A 15,925-nucleotide genomic window follows, 5' to 3' on the forward strand; every position below is an offset into this window, starting at 1 on the left:
AACAAGAGAGATGATATTATCGCCTTACTTTTACAGATGAAGACACGGAAACACAAAGGAGTTAATTTGGACAATGTCAGGCAACGGTAGTAAAGGAGACAGTTTTCTCATTGAGAAAGTCTGGCTTCTGGAACCCACGTGTTACCACTCCACTACGTGTTTATTCTGAATTCACTCAACGTTCAATAAGAGCACTTGTATTAACCATCAATACAGACACACAATTATAAAAATGAGTAAGAGATATCCCCAAGGCTGCTTGCATATAATAATGACAGGTGAGAAAGACAGTAAGTGCAACAAAAATTATTTCGATAAAAGTATGCTCAGGCTACAATGGGAACATAAAGCACAGATGGCTTATTTAACTTTGGTGGGAGAATAAAAATCAAAAAAGCCTTCACAGAGGACATGGATTTGTGAATTGTATCTTGAAAGTAGATAAGTATTTGTCAGGAGGACAGGAATGATGAATGGTCCAAATGGAGTTGCCACTTGAAGCGAAGCTCAAAGAAATCACAAGAGGTTTCTTATGGCTGTATATTGGAGCGTAAGGGCTGGGGCAGTAAGAAATGACTCTATGGAGTGATGAAGGAGCCAGGCTTGGAGAACTGTGCCACTGGGAAGAGTGTGATTTCTGTGTGTGTGTGGCAGTGGGTGGGGAGGGGAACTGGATGCTTACAGGGGGTTTTAAGCTCCAAAGATCTGGGTTTGAATGTTGAGCCTGATAACGTGTGTGATTATGTGCAAGGCCTTGCATCCTTATAAGCCAGTTCTCTCATTTGAGAAGTGCAGGTCATTAATACCTGTTGTGAGTGGTGAGACACTTACGTGTAATGCACATCTGACCTCTTACCTCCAAGTCGAGAGAGAAAGGAGCAGCAGAGAGAGCGTGTGTGTCCATACATAGGGGTGGAGCTCTGGGGGGTTTAGTGGTTGCAGGGTGGTTGGCTCTGGCTGTTGCTAGGTCTGTCCATAACATTTGGGTTTTTCCTTCTCCTTACGGGTTATGGCAGGATTACACTTCCTCACTCTCTTAGAACTAGGATATGGCCATTGGCAGGCTTGCCTATGGAGATGTCTGGAGAAGCAATGTGTGCAGTTTTAAATGGGTGCATTTAATGATCAGGATAAGACCCCCGCAGCACTCCCTCCCTCTGCTCCGCTGTCTGTGGAGGCTTCTATGGAGGTGGAACTTTCACATCCTGCTGGGTGCAGCATGGTTACCAGCCCGACTCCCAACTCCTGAGGGGCCTGTATTATGGGAGAGAAAATAATTCTCGTTGAGCTAAAGCACTGAGAATGGGGAAGTTATTACCAACGCATAATCTGTCTCAGCCCAACTGATGGATGGACAGACAGAGTGTGGGCTGCTGATGGGGTTTCATGGAATTGGGGTTGGAGTAGGGAGTCCCTCACATGGGGACTATAGGTAAAGTGGGGCTAGTGCTCACTGAAACATGAGTGGGAACTTGACATTGAATAACTCCCAAACACAAAGGACTCAAAACCAGGAATTCCTGTTCCAAAAGAAAAGTCACTACAATAATGAGCTGAGAGAAACCTGAGCCAACCACAGGCAGTCTGTGTGCTCCCCATGCCATGACTGATACACGTGTCTGAGGACCATTAGTTATAATAATCTCATCTTGGGATGCAGGGATGGGACCAGCATGGTGCCTGGCATATAAGTGAAGCTCAACAAATGTTAAATGCCTTATGCATCTTCTTTTTCCTTCTTCTTTTATAAGATCCTGTGTTTGCTATTTATTTACCAAATGGCCAGGATTGTTTGGAATGAATAGCCTTAAAAATGCAACCTATGTAATGATTTACTTCTGCAATTTAGCGTTCCTATAATTAAGTACTTCACAGGCAAGCATAAATGTGCTCAGAATTATTCTCTTGCCTCTATTCATCATTCAGTAGTGCATAAGGCATGACCTCATAATTTTTAGGATAGAAGAGTAAATGCACCAAACATTTTCTTCATCCCATATAGCTTTATTCCTTTGTTGTTGCAATTGTATGGATATCTGCAGGGTGTTTTTAATCAAAGCATTTTGTTTGGTGACTATATGGAGGCAGATACTTTGACATTATTAACATACCTTAACAATTGATTGTGATGACTACCTAGTTGGTGAAGGGCAGTGCAGGGGAAAGTCTGTGCATCTGATTAAAATGTGCGGTTGTGGCATGTTTTTGTGTAATGTGTGACAATGACTTACCAAACTCCTAGGAGACTACAGAATCAAAAATTGTAGAATAACATACAATACTTGAGGAAAGACAACCAAAAGAAAAATCACGAGGCAGGACAGGTTGAGAAATATACGTAAGCCTGCAGTAGGAAGGGTGGAAACCTGAAATTTTGTTACAGTCAAGTATCCAATGAGCAAGATAAAATATGACTCTCCAGTAACCAGCACCTGAGCCTCATTATTTTCTTGCCTTTCCTTTTCTTTTTCTTTTTCTTTTTTTTTTTTTTTTTTTGGTGTGTGTGTGTGTGGAAAAGGACTGACGAGACCAACATTTCTAAGTGTCTGTCTACTGAATGCTCTACTAGGGCTAAAAAGATGAATCAGACATTATCCAGAAGTTCACAGAGTTTAAGCACAACAGTTAAATCAATGTATAAAACTACCCCAGCACAGAGTTTCAGAAAAAAAGCAGAAGTTGAACTGAGTATTAACAGTTCCAGGTTAAATTATGTGGGGAGAAATCATAACATCAAGGTTAGTAGGAATCTCAGCATCCGCCTAGTTCAATCTTTCCAATCAAGAGTTCAATCAAGAGTCTTTGTACAAGGTCAAACAGCCTTCATTTGAATAGTTCCAAATGCTGGCTTGAGATTAAGTCATATCCAAGCTTTGTGGTACGCTCACCAGGCAAATTATTAACCTTAACAGATTTTCCTCTTCCATTTAACAATCCTCTTTCTGATATGGGGAAGGTTTTAGATACATTAATGACACTATTTGAAGTCATTCTAAAAAGGAGTATTTCTCAATGTTTAATAAGCTGAACTTAACCAATGTTCACACACCAACAATAAAAATAAGAGCTAAAATCAAGGTTAGAATACATGCTTTTTTTCCCTTGGAAATTAATTTGACAAAAGTTCAGGATTAAGAAGACCACTGTGTGGGTCTAAAGGCCTTTCATGATAGGTGCAGATCTGTATGCTAAGAGTACCGAGTATGAGTACTGTAAGCCTGTTCTAAACTTGTACTTGGAAATCTTGGAAACCATGAAGCGCTTTAACATGATACTTGGGAAAATAAAGCCTTGGTTGTATGACTAGTTTATTTGCAGATTTAGGGACTTTCAGTCCGATGCTGCTCACAACATACATGTCTTATGAGCTGGTCAAAGATAGAAACCGTAATTCACTCTGTTTTACTCTTATCACTGAGCACAATTTGTTGGTATCTTGGTATATAACGTGATCTTTGCGCCTTAGTGTTTCCAAAATAAATAAATCTCTTTCCAATTGACCACTAATTGTATTGGAAATGCATTTAAGTTACAGCCATGGAAACAATTTAAAGAAGAAATAAGAAAGATTGCCAAGAGCTGTTGACTACTGGGACAGCTGACCTATCCACTGTTGAAGGTCTTTATAAGACAGACAACTCATGCAAATTCAGATTAGCCAGCAGTGCACAACCAAAGACCCCCCTGGATACCAACATCTGTGTATGCTCAAATCCCTTACATAAAATGATGTAGTATTTGCATTTAACCTAAGCATACCCTCCCACATACTTTAAATCATCTCTAGATTACTTACAATACCTAATACAATGTAAATACTATGTAAATAGTTTTAAAAACAATGTAAATGACATGTAAATAATTGCCAGAGCATAGCAAATTCAAGTTTTGCTTGTTGGGACCTGGAATTATTTTTTCAAATATCTTTAGTTCACAGTTGGTTGAATCTGAGGGTACAGAATGCAAGTATGAGGAGGGCTGACTGTAATGTCTAAAAATGTAAGGGTGTTTAAGAATTTTAATAAAATTTTAAAAGGGTTCTGCACTTACAATGAGTCACTAATCTCAATAAGGCAGTTGACAGGTTTGTATAAAACTCAGAAGCCACATTAACTTATGTAGATTCAGTACTATTATTAAAAGGTCTGATTATTTAACAGAGTAATGTATAAGGTTTGACTGTATTTCTGTAAATAGTATTATAAACTTATCTATTAAAATATCTTCCAAAAAAGTTACTTTGGGAGAATATGTACTTTTGTGAAGGTGATTAAAATGTGGCTTTTTACTTTTAATTTCAAATTTCTCATGCTGAAATTGCCTTCACAGTGAGTTTATAATGCATCTGAGGGAAAATAAGGATTATTACTGGATAGTTACAACTTATTGACGTCTGAGTTCTTTCTTAAAAAAAACACATTTATTGTCAAAGGATAATGCTCTGCTACTGTTGATGGTATTAAAAAGAAAATGCTGGTAGTTCAGAGGGAAGATGAAAGAGAACCTAATAAAGTGCTTTGAGCGATGACAGCATCACTGAAATAAATGGACATCTTTCCAGGGAAATTCCGTGTAGCTGACAATGTTCATTTGCTGAGTGAAGCCGTGTCTGGTGGGTGCAAAAAAGAGCTTCCATACTTTTTATTCTCTTTCACAGCAGCTCCTTTCCTCACCAGGTTTTTCAATATGGGTGTCATCTAAAGTTCTGCCATTTGCTCTCTTTTTTCTTATTTGATTTCTGCTGTATCATTTAAGCTCTGTCACTGGCTACAATTATCACTGTTACGACTCCCTAATGTATGCTGCCATGTGACATTTTTCTTCTCCATTGTACAATACATCCAGCCTCTTGCTGGACTTCTCCAACAAATATCTCAGGTTTAACATGATTGAAATGAAACTCATCATTTACCCTCCTACAAGTTCCTCAATCTGCTTCTGTCCCAGCTCAGTGGAGTGAACCACCATCTGGCCAGTCAGCCAAGCCAAATGCATATGCTTACCTGAGATTCTTCTCTCTTTCTCATTCCCTGCATCAGTGGACCATCAAACCCTTTTCTAGAATATCTCCTCACTGTTCCCTCCTCTTCATTCCCACTATCACTTCCTTATTCAGGTCCTTATTTCTACTTGGAAGATAACAGGCTTTGTACAGGTCTCACTGGCCCTTGCTCCTTCTTACACCCTATTTTCAAGTGCTGCCAGAGTAATTTTCCTAAAATGAAAATAAGGTCATATTATTTGCCCCATTACTCCAGAACAAAATGCCAATGCATTTCTTTGAGCTTTGGCAGAGAACTTAGGTTCCCGTTCCTCTGTCTGAAATGCCCTTCCCCGACGGCCGCTGTCTGCTGGCGCCCACAGCAGCAGTGAAGAACCATGCGTGGTGGGCCAGCTTTTCTCTGATTTTTGTTTCCAACTTTCCTGAGACTCAAGTTAGTGCCCCCGCATACAAGATGCCAAGTGAGCAGCAAGGATGAGTTAGTGTTAGATGAACTGTGTCTGGGACTGGTTTCTTTTATCTAGTAAGCTGAGCTTTTCTTGATAACAGTGTTTTTTGGTTTTTGGGTTTTCCTTTTTCAAAATCTCTCTCTAGGACCTAGAAGAGAGCCTTTAGCTGTTCACTGACTAAATGAAAGAATAAAGCTTTCCCATATTCTAGGAAACATAAAACTGGAAAGATGAAAGACACACCCTTTTAAAAAAGGTTATTTAGAGCCTGGTGTGAGTGGTCTAATTACACACATTTATTTCAATGGAAGAAGATAAAGCAGAAATTAAAATTTTGTTGTGGTGAAAGAGTCTATTGTTTTAAACACAGAGGGGATTAAACAGCTTAATTCATTTAAATAATCTGCTAGGTAGAATAACTGTCAGAGCATTCAAAAATTATGGATGGATTTAGGGAGCCTATTAACATTTTAAATACAGTGTTGGACCAAACCATGGGAAAAATCTACATTTTATTGTTTTTAAAGTTTAAAGGGATAAACAAGGTTATACGTGAGTACAAGCAAAGCTGAATATTATCTGCCCCTCACTAGTGCCTATAAAAAAAAAAAAAGAATATTTTATCAGCACAGATCATGAAGACCTATAAAACGGAAAACCTAATGGAAACTGATAAATATTAAAAGAAGGAAATTCCAGGTTGACAAGTGCTATTTCTTAAGTGTTTCATAATAACATCATGATTAACTCAAATCTGAAAACATAAAGAAAAAAAATTAATTTGACTTTAAGTTATGTGGATTTCAGTTATGTCTGTAGGTCACGTTTATAAATGTATTTACACAGATAGTTTAATAATTTTTCTTCCAAGTTTAGATACTTAAAAAAGTGATTTCAATCACGTAATTCAGCATAAAATTCCTACAAACCAAACATCTTATTCAGCACAGCAGTCATAAAATTTTTGCCAAAAGAAAAAATCTTCAGGAGTATTTTGTATTTTGCAAATATCCATTTTTACATTGTAACTTTCACATTTCTGCATTAAATTATAAAAACCATAGTGAATTAACAAACACTGAAACTGTGAACCTCAAAGCTTCAGGGTATCTGAAAGTAAGTATTAAATTTACTTTCACATACAGATTTTCATAAGTATTTCTTTATGAAGTATCAACAGTGAAACTGGGGAAGATTAAGGCTTTAATGGAAAGTTCCAAATTGTTTTTATATTAAATGGTATCTATTTCCCTAAATAAAGAATTCTATACAATTTTAAAATGATAAGGCTTCACAGAAATACTGTGCTTCCTGGGTCTCTCTCGGGGCTCCATTTCCTGAGTCCTAGAGAAAAGTGCCCACCCTCCTCTGCCAATACAGACACTTCTATGAAAAACTTGGAGAAGGGCTATTGCACAGTACAAGAAGCTGAACTGCACAGTACAAATCCACCCAAGGCTGCTTCTCAATTACTCATGGGAGTAAAGAAGCAGGTGTACAACTCTATTCTATTCCTTGCCGAGATGATTTTAGATGGAACTGGCAGCAGCTCTGCTTCCATTTTGACACAGAGATTCTTAGGATGTTTATATACCCTGAAGTACCTCGTCTAAGAGTAGGAACATCACAGCGTTTATTCCCTGAGAGACAAGCACCTGCTTAGAAGCTGGTACTAGACTATCATCACCACAGTAGTATGTTACTAATATATTTTATAACTTTTTCCTGATATTTCAAAACCTAAACACTTATGTTTAGTTTCTCCTTTTTCCCTTATTGCACTGTGTAATTACCACTGCTGATATTGCTGATAATATCAATTCCAGATTTGATTTTATAACAGGACAATATCTTCAACTAAGTCAGCATTATACTTCTTTCACAGTATATCCAAAAGCAATGAATAAATGCAACCATTTAAAAAAAAACATGTGCAATTTGTGCACATATTAGAAAGTATGAGTTGAATTGTGGAACTAAATACTCAATAGGTTTTAATAATTCCTAAACTTTGCATTTGTTAGATATCTGCATATATGTATTCATATGTAATGTTATATATGTTGTATTTATAATGTGTTTTTAAGAGATTCAAATTACATTTGTTGTACACTTTATCATAGATAAGAAAATAATATTAGCAATTCACTGTCCCAAAGAAAATCTTTAGGACCAGTTGAATTATCTGATAATATAAATATTCTCCTGAAAATACATATAAGCTTTAAATAATACATTTAAATCAATTTTACTTATTATATATTTCCAGTATATTAAAAGTGATGACATTAAAAAAAAACAATATTTTTCTCTCAGAGTTGGTTTCCATATAAAGGTAGAAGTTACTTTTATAAAATACTTGGCAAATCCTGTGATGTGGGTATTTTCATCAGCTGTAGATCTATATGAACTATCATACCTACACTATATGTGAGTATATACTCTCATGTCTATTTGTAGAAGGAATCTAAGACCATGCCTATAATTTTAAAGCTAAGAGAAATGAACATAACCAATAAAAAGACATATGACGGTTTGAGTACAGACAATTCTGCATTCTGATTTCGCCCTGTGCTACTTATTTAGTAAGGTGTTCTGAGGGCGACCACATAAGCCCCCTGAGCCTCATTCTGCTCATTTATAAAATAGGGCTATAACCCCCTTCCTTACAAGCTATTATCTGTACTCAATGAGATCAACGTAATTAAAGTTTAAAATAGTACTGAGATTGCAGTTGCAGAAACTCAGCAAATTATCACAATTGTTATAACAAACATGAAGTACTTAAAATTTTTGAATAACTTTCTATTCATGTTTTTTTCTTCCACCAGTGGAAGATGCGACAATTATTTTAGTCTAAGTGTCTGAACTGCAGAAAATTAAAAAATCTGACATTTTTGTCTTTTCATGATTCTAAAACTACTTCAAGTTGAAACAAAGACAGCAACAAAAATCAATAGATAACATATATATATATATATATATATATATATATATATATATATATATATATATATATGAAAATTTCTTCTATTTGTGCTTTATATGATCTCAATGTTTCCTGGAAATTATGCCTCATATAAAATCTGCTGACCTTAAATAGGAAGGAAGGTCAGCGTTTACTAATTTGTAAGAGGAAATTAATTTTAAGGACTCCAAAGTGCTGTCTAATAAGTATATGGTATAAAATTTGGTGAGATAGCTTTTATTTTCCCTCTGGTCTTGTTTTAAATTTTTGTATTTTGATCTACAAATAATTGTTATATTCTTTAGGATATTTTCACAAGGATTCAAGGATGTTTGGTTCAGGTCACTTTGGGAGTGGGCGAATATATATATATTCATATTATATATATATATATAAAATTTATATATATATAAAATCCCATCATTTAATCCTATCCGAATTGATCAATTTAAGAGATTAAAATATCTAAAGTAAGATACATTATAAATCCTTCATAAAATTTTTATGCACTGATGAAAAAGATCTTAGTTTTCAAAATTATTTTTTAAGTTTTCCTTGATTTAATGTTTGAAAATACTCTGGAACTCAACAACAACAACAATAACAAAAATACTGAAAACTGATTTTAACAAGGCTAAAGGAACTAACCACTGAGCAGCAGGCTCTAATGACATTAGAAGTGGCCGGGGGAGGGGGCAGGTTGGGGAGAGGGGCAGGCAAAACCAAAAACAAAAAAGGAAGGGCATTGTGGAATCCTGTTCAGGAGGAAAAACAGTAGAAAATCTGTTTTACATTACTGATGGTATGGATATTTATTTTTACATGCTTGTGTTTTAAATTGTCCTTGGAAGAACTGATGATTCTGCCTTCAGATATAAAAGCTGGTGGAAAAGAGTACACTTTAAATTTTACTCACTGATATTACAAGTTATTGGATGCTACTAGGGGCTCTTTTAGAAAGATTTATGATAATAAGTATTCATCACAAAGCACATCATTCCAGAGAACAAAAAGTGATGCTGCATTCATTTTGTATGATTAATGATTCACACGTAATGAGGAAAAAAACGCTCAGGACTAATCTACAATTGCAAATGAAAATGAACTTTATAAAGAGATTTTTCTTGTTAATGTCAACAAAAGAAAGAAATCCTGCATATGCACGATATTTGCCAGTATTTACATCAGCTAACAACAAACATTATATCAAGTAATAAGACAATCTGTTAATTTGTATCATAATTAAAAATTCACATTCTGTAATATCTCAGAGCTCTAGACTTGTTTAATAAAACTTAGGTGGTGTATTTATTTTGCTACCTCAGATATGATATTAATGAACTGGTGGATTCAAGCCTAATTTGCATAGTAAGTGAATATAATTAAAAGCCATCTTTCATTAAAAGCTCACAAGAAATATTTAATCTGTAGCATATTGGCAGAAAGGCAAGTAGCAGAGATTATTTTCAATTCTAGAACATTCCATAAGATCAGCTGCACAAGGAAACAAATTAGGCATATTGTTTGGTTATGTCTTTGCCCCTGTGCTTTGGTATCACAAGCATATATTCGGGGGAGTGCGATCTAAACTTCATTATGGTTTTAAAACCCTGTAAACATCAAATGCGAGATGGTTGCTTTTATTGCTGGTGTAGATACTTCTTTCCTTTTTTGACCTCTGAGGATAAATTTGCTTGTTTGAATGGCACCCCTGAAGTGGAAAAGCATAGCTCACGACCCAATACATAGCACAGATAAAATATTACATTCTCATTAAGGAAATCAACCCTGTCATCTCTTTAAAGATTTTTTAACCTTGCAAATATCATAGTATACTTATTTTTGTTACACAGAAATAAGAAAATTTATTTCATTTGAAATTTTAGTGGGACAAATTTAGTAGAAAACACAAAAAAATAACTATACTTTCCACAAGTAAAATCATTTTATTTTTTGGACTTCTTTATGATTCATGGATTGACTCTGCTTTTCCCTCCTCTGAATATAGCTGGGTGGTTTTCAGTATGCTGTTTAACTGGGGTGGGTTAAAACACGGTCACTGATCACCTGTTCTCTGATTAATTTTCAAAAGCTGCCTGCTTTGGGTCTCAGGATGAAATCTATAGTCTTCAGTTATCCATTGTCTCATCCTGAATACAAGCTTTCCTTTGCTTTTTCTTTTCTTTGTTCCCCTTTTCCTACCTTTTATAGCTCTGTTCTCCAAAGATTTGCTTCCATTCCCTGGAAATCTTTTTTCCTCTTGTTTCACGCTGACTTCTAGTATACTTGTGACTCTGTATAGATTAAATACCGTAGAGTACTCAATAAAGTTTCATTGATTGTCTGACTCCAAACTCTTTCCCTGTTACATTCTGATCCTTGATCGCTCCTGATCCCCTCTCTGAAACATGTATTCATTTTCTGTTTCTCTGCAACCTGAAGTGTCAAGTTCACTGGGGTGGGCATCTCCCCTGGTGTGCTAAGAATTGGTGTAGCATAGTTACATCCAAATTAGACCAAAAGCAAAACAAATGCAACTAGTTACAACCCAGTTAACTCTTACACTCTTTCAATTATCAAGCAAGGGTGTGTGGTTTCTCCCCCATTTACTTTATCACGTGGGTTATTCACATTGGTTATTCCAAATCCCTGACACAAACTCACAGATGCCTGTAGTCTGATGACTAAGATGGTAAGCTATAAAGCTACACTCTGGGTTCAAATTCTAATTATTTTACCTATGAGATGTGTGTTGTCTAGAAAAGGAGATCACCTGAAATACTTCAGGTATCTTGCTCTGCAGGGCCTAGAAAGTTTATGGCATAGAGAAAGGTTGTTTTCTTCCTGGGATTGGTAAATTCCCCTGGAGAAGGAAGTGGAGGGAGGGGACCTCGCAAGCCTAGTTTTCCAAACTCAGCAGTCAGATCAAGCACACCTACCCCAGGTAGGCACAAGTGTAGAGATGGGGCAGGAGGCCTCCAGCATTACTCTAGAAGTCCCTGCAGACAGAACCAGGGAACCAGGTGAAAAGAGGAGTCACACACCTGCTACACATCATGGATATACAAACTATTTTTTCTTTAACTTATCCTTGCAACTTACCAAACTAGTAATGATATTTCAACCAGCTTCTAAAACTTTTTATCAGTCTTTTTACCACCTTCAGTATTTTTATTGGTGGGGTCTTATGATAAAAATATCTGTCATAACCCAAAATGTAGAAATAGCCATTGTACATAGACTCTAACTATGTGAATTGACAAAAATTTTACAACCTTCCACGTTTGGAAGTCACCAAACATTGCCACATTAGGTAAACAGGAAAACACGCTTGAGGAAATGTTGCTAGATTAAATTTTAATGACTGTTGGGCTTCGGGGCAGAGTTCCTTTTCTACCCCCTGTTCTGCCTCACCATCATTCTATTTCTTCAACTTCCTTCCTCTTCTTCCTTCCTACTTCCTACTTTCTTTCTTCTTCCCCTTTCCTACTTCCCCTTTCTTAACATTTTTGGTAACAACTTATTGAGAGACAATTCACCTACCATACAATTAATCAATTAAAGTATAAAATTCAGTGGTTTTAAGTCTATTCACAGGTTGTGCTCGCTTCCATCCCTACCAGTTTCCATTCCGTGGTCGGTAACAGTGACTACTTACCTGCATAAACCACAATTACTGAGTTCGTCTCTCACTACGTCATACTCTTTCGTCTAAGTCACGATCTAGTTTAAATACAACTCTCTACCTACTCAGTGTCTATTCTTGTGTAATGGATGTGGCTGCTGGAAAACCCACAACTCATCTGTCAGCCTCACTTTGAATTCATCATCACTAACCTCTGATCGCTCCTGAATGCTGACTGGCAATGATAATTTATACTTCTCCAGAACACTCCGATAAACTCCAACATCATTATTTTGTATCTATTCCTCTCTCCTCACATTTCGATACTGCTTTCCCATCTTCACTCTCTGTGGATAATCTTCTTCCTATTCCACTGAGTATAATGGAGCAATCAGAGAGCTTCAGAGCATTCTTTCTCACCACTGTGTGTCCACCCACCTGCATTTGTGACAATGCAGACTCACTTGCCTCCTGTTCCAATGGCTGAACTCAGTTTTTAACGCCAACTCACGTGCACCACATCCTGTCCTGTCTCACTTACTTAAAATTACTGTTCTAGCCATTTTCTTCTACACTTCAAGTATTGTCATATTTACCCCCCCCTACTTCATTATTACTGTCCACATACAAACAAGCTATTTCTTCAGTTATCGAAAAAAGCAAAAGAAGAAACAAAGCACTCAATGTCTTAATAATTTTTTTAAATTATACAAGTAATGACTGGATTTCCTCTTGCAAATTACTGGAACAAAGTAAAAGATAACCACTTGTAATTACCCCAGTTCTATTGTCATGTCTCCTCCTCCTCTACCTAGAGGTTTCTTAATGTCAGTTTTCTTCTGGATGTCACCCCTTTGCTTCGGTATTATTTGTAAAACTCCTTGAAAAAGTTTTCTGTACTAGCAGTCTTCAACTCTCCTTCATTTTCTCCTGAGCTCGCTCCCATGGGGCTTTTTATCATTCCCCTTCATCAAAATAGCCCTTGTCAGAGTTACTAATAACCTTTATGCTGCTGATTCCCGTGGCGAATTCCCAGTTCTCACCTTACTTGACCTATTAGTAGCATCTGACATAGCTGACCACTTCCCTCTTGATATAATTCCTTCACGGGGCTCCTGGGACATCACAACTCATTTCCTCCTTCAATTGAGGATTTCTCAAGTCATCCTTGAGTTTTTATCAGTTTTTGCTTCATGTATTTTGAAGTTTTGTTTGCGTAATTCAGACCTTTATGCACTGGTTATCAATAGTTAGATATGGATCGACGATTTATTTTTGTATTGATTGGGTGATGTTTTAAAACGGTGGTACTTGCCCACCATTCTCACTCATTTATATCCTTCCTGCATCATTTACATGATTATCTAATTAGGAAAACAAAACAAAACTCCTGTGTACCTGAGTTGTTGAATCTTGAAATAACTGTGAGTCTTTTATTCTTTGGAACATTTCTAACTTAATTTTAAAATAACTTTATTTTTTTCTGATTTATTGCTTTTTCTTTGCATTTCATTTAGGATCTTTTAAATATTTTTAAACCTAATTGATTTAGCTAGGATTTGCTAGATACTTCTCCACTCCCCATTTCTCTATTTTCCAATGCTAGCTGTATTTTTACTTACATAAGTCTAATTTCTTTCTCAACAAGATGTTTACTACTTTGAAGAATGGAGATTTATATCTTTTAAATTTACTGTAACCACTTATGTTTGGAACAAGCCCTGACAATTTACTTTTTTTTAATGAATCATGCTCCTGCATTGATTTTTCTCTCCTATTTTTTCTGTATTTAAAATGTTTATTATTTTATTAGTTTTAGTATATTGAGAAGGAAATGTGTATATCACATATATATTCTTTTAGTGCCTATTTAAAACTTAATATATTTTTCTATTACTATTTGGATATAATTTCCCCAATGAACAAGGAAAATGAGCATGTTTCTATTTCTCGTCCTTCCCTAACCTCCTCCCCTTCAAACTGAGCATATTTTGAATATCAATTATGAGTTATTTTTATTTTTATTTCATTTAATAATATTTACTTAGATAGCATAACTTTTAATGATTTCTTGGTGTGTTAATTTTTTTAAACTCGTATTTTGAGTTTTCTTTTTGGAAACTCATATTCCTTTTTGGAAATCCATTTTGACAAAGCTGGAATCCATTCTTAAGGTTTTCTTTCTGAAAATTTTATGGATAAGAGTCATCCTGAGGTTTTGTATATTTGAAAATTTTTTGTTCTCTCCCAAGGAGAATTTGGGTGGTTAGAGAAGTCTATGTTCATCTTCCATTAGTTTAAAAATTTCCTTCTTTCTTCTAGTATTGATTGTTGCTGAAGGAGAGGTTTGATGCCTCCAAATCTGATCCTTACTTCTTTATCTATGATGTTCAGCAGGTTCACTTCTGTATACATAGTTTTGATTCTTTTATGATTTTGGTGCCTGTCCAGTGAAAAGACTTATATACCTTCTACTCAAATGTCTACCCCACCCCACTCTCCTTATGTATTTAATTATCTCCTTCTTCATCCTCTTGGAATTGCTTCTGTCTTCTACTTAAATATTTGAGATTCTACTTAAATATTTGAGATTCTAGTGGTATCTTTCTTGTCTCTCATCCTTCTTTCATATGTTTTCATGCTGCCCTTTTGAGTATGATTTTCAGCTTTTTTGATAGTAATACAACTTTCTTCTTCAACTATTCTATTTTGCCTTTGAGCCCATTCCACGAGAGTTTCCCCTCCCCCCAAAAAACTATACCTCTAATTTTCATGATTGTAATTGTTTCTCTTTCCTAACAGCCTGTGCATGTGATAGCCTATTCAATCTCTCCTAGAATGTTAATTATAATTATCTTGCAGTCTTCAGTTTGCTTTACTAGTTTGGTTTCTTTGATGCCAATTCTCTTCCTTATCTTTTGTTCAAATGGAAACCTTTTTTTAATTTCCTTTTATAAAAAATGTTTCCTGTTCCTTATTATTTATTTGTTTGACAATATCAGTTATTTAATTTGCATTTGCAAGTACTTATCACAAAAATTTTGTGGTTAGGGGAGAGGAGTAAAATACGCTGTCAGGAGTGGTGAGCCAGTAGTATGTCTTCAGACAAGTGTCCTTCTGGAACGAGGTTCTTCACCCACTGACGGCCTGCTGCATGGCCCTGCCTTTTAGTCTCTAGCACCAGTACTGGCTACTTTAGCCAAACTGATGGCTATATTCAGTTAAGCAGAGTGGGAAGAGAAGAGAGATGTTCATTTCCCCAGCTTCCCTAGAGGAATTTTTTCAATTAATTCTTAAAGACTAGTATCCTGAAGGACTCCTCTGATAATGATGTTGAAGCATCTTTCCATGGTGGTCCCCCGGGCACTATGTCTGGATGAGATTTCTTCCAGTCTCTCCTAGTTCTCAGTTCAGTGCTGTCTGCTTTCTCTCTTCAAGAATTGCTTAATATTTTTCTTATACTTTTGGCTTTATTCCTTGCCAACTAGCATTATTATGGATTTATACATTTGAAAACATATTCTTCTGTCATTTCAAAGGGTTTTAGGGAAAAGACAAAAATGATGTGTGTGCTCAGTTGGCTGACATGATCCAATCCTTTCCACTGAATTTTCACTTTAAATCTGGTTCACTTTCAGTAACTTCTAGTTCTCTTTGAACCTTTTAAACATGATATTTTTGGATTTAGGTTGTTCTGACTTTTGTGGTATAATGTTGCTTTTCTGCTATTAATATTTTCTGGTTTTCTTTTTTTCTGTTACACATGAAGTTCTGATTTTGATTTTGCCGTTTCTTTTTTTCTTCCCTTATGTTTTCACTGCTTTATCATTCCGTCTTTCAATTTTATTATGCAAATTCGTATCTCCTGTCAATGGGGTCAG

At 35.9% G+C, this 15,925-nt stretch overlaps 1 long non-coding RNA gene across 1 annotated transcript; it reads right to left on the minus strand.

The window, feature by feature from the left end:
• Positions 1 to 387: 387 nt before the first annotated feature.
• Positions 388 to 15,006, minus strand: LOC116668679. The gene is made up of 3 exons (XR_004325913.1): positions 14,513 to 15,006; positions 6,531 to 6,535; positions 388 to 398 (listed from the first exon to the last, which is right to left on the minus strand). It is a non-coding gene; the product is annotated as an uncharacterized LOC116668679 (long non-coding RNA).
• Between the last annotated feature and the right edge of the window lie 919 nt (positions 15,007 to 15,925).

The sequence above is a fragment of the Camelus ferus genome, chromosome 14 (assembly GCF_009834535.1).
Source record: "Camelus ferus isolate YT-003-E chromosome 14, BCGSAC_Cfer_1.0, whole genome shotgun sequence".
Classification (NCBI taxonomy): Eukaryota; Metazoa; Chordata; class Mammalia; order Artiodactyla; family Camelidae; genus Camelus; species Camelus ferus.